Raw genomic sequence first — 1,175 nt, 5'->3', positions numbered from 1 at the left:
AATAAGCTCAAGAAAACAGAAAACAGAAAAAAGAAATGAAAAAAATGAAAAAAAAAAAAACAGCAGAAAACCAAAACAGGACAAAAAATATAAAAAAGAAGTGTTTGACTGAATGTGATACTGTTGCAAAAGTTTATCATCAACATCGCCGATAGAAATAAAAATACAAAAGACACAGGTTGATATTGTGTACACAATTGGAAATCTGGAAATATAGATTCTGACAAAAGCAGTTGACATTTCGGGGTTAAAGAATGTCAGTCTTGTGCTACGACGTGCGACGTACTGACTTTCAGAACCACAAAGTAGATTTCCTTACTTGAAACAAAAAGCGTGATGAAAATATAGGTGCTCGTTGGCTGCTATTATAATAAAGAAATAGCAAAAAAAAAAGAAGAAAAAATCGAGTCATGACGACCAAGTGTGGAAGGGAACGATGTAAGTGATGTAAGAATTTTGCGTTTAAACTGCTTTTACAAATTTCTGTTATAGAAAATGAAAGGTAACAGGAAGATACAATCGTGATTGCCTGAATTTTCTTCTCTCCTCTTTCCACCACCACTGTATTACCACCTCTCTCTCTCTCTCTCTCTCAGCACTACCAACATATAACCATCATCGCTGCCACCTGCTTCTTACGCCCAATTGTGTCAGCCATAAAAGGTCGTAGATGATGAAGAACAAAGGACAAGAGGAAACGGTTGACGACAACTACAACGCCAACAAAAGGAAAATTCGAAGAAAGGAGAAGAGAGAGTGGGGAGAGGGAAAGGACAACAACAACAATAAACAGAATAAATAAACAAAATGTATATATAACAACATCACAACGCAGATAACAAATATGATGATGATGATGATGATGATGATGATGATGATGACTGTGATGACAAGGATGAATTGAAGTATACTAGCTATTATATGTTTTGCCATCATTCTTTTCAGTGTATTTGCTGTGAAATACAAAGTATAATTTATTGAGAAAGTTGGGCAAGCAAGAAAGCTTACACAAAATTATTTTTTAAAAATCTGTATACACTCACATGTATATTTATTATATATATAAACGCACATACATGTATATATGTATATATATATATATATATATATATATATATACACATTTATATATATATATGTAGATGTATTATATATAAATGCATGTATATATACCC

Source organism: Octopus bimaculoides, chromosome 5 (assembly GCF_001194135.2).
Source record: "Octopus bimaculoides isolate UCB-OBI-ISO-001 chromosome 5, ASM119413v2, whole genome shotgun sequence".
Classification (NCBI taxonomy): Eukaryota; Metazoa; Mollusca; class Cephalopoda; order Octopoda; family Octopodidae; genus Octopus; species Octopus bimaculoides.
The sequence above is the reverse complement of the archived record's forward strand: the minus strand, read 5'-3'. Positions refer to the sequence as shown.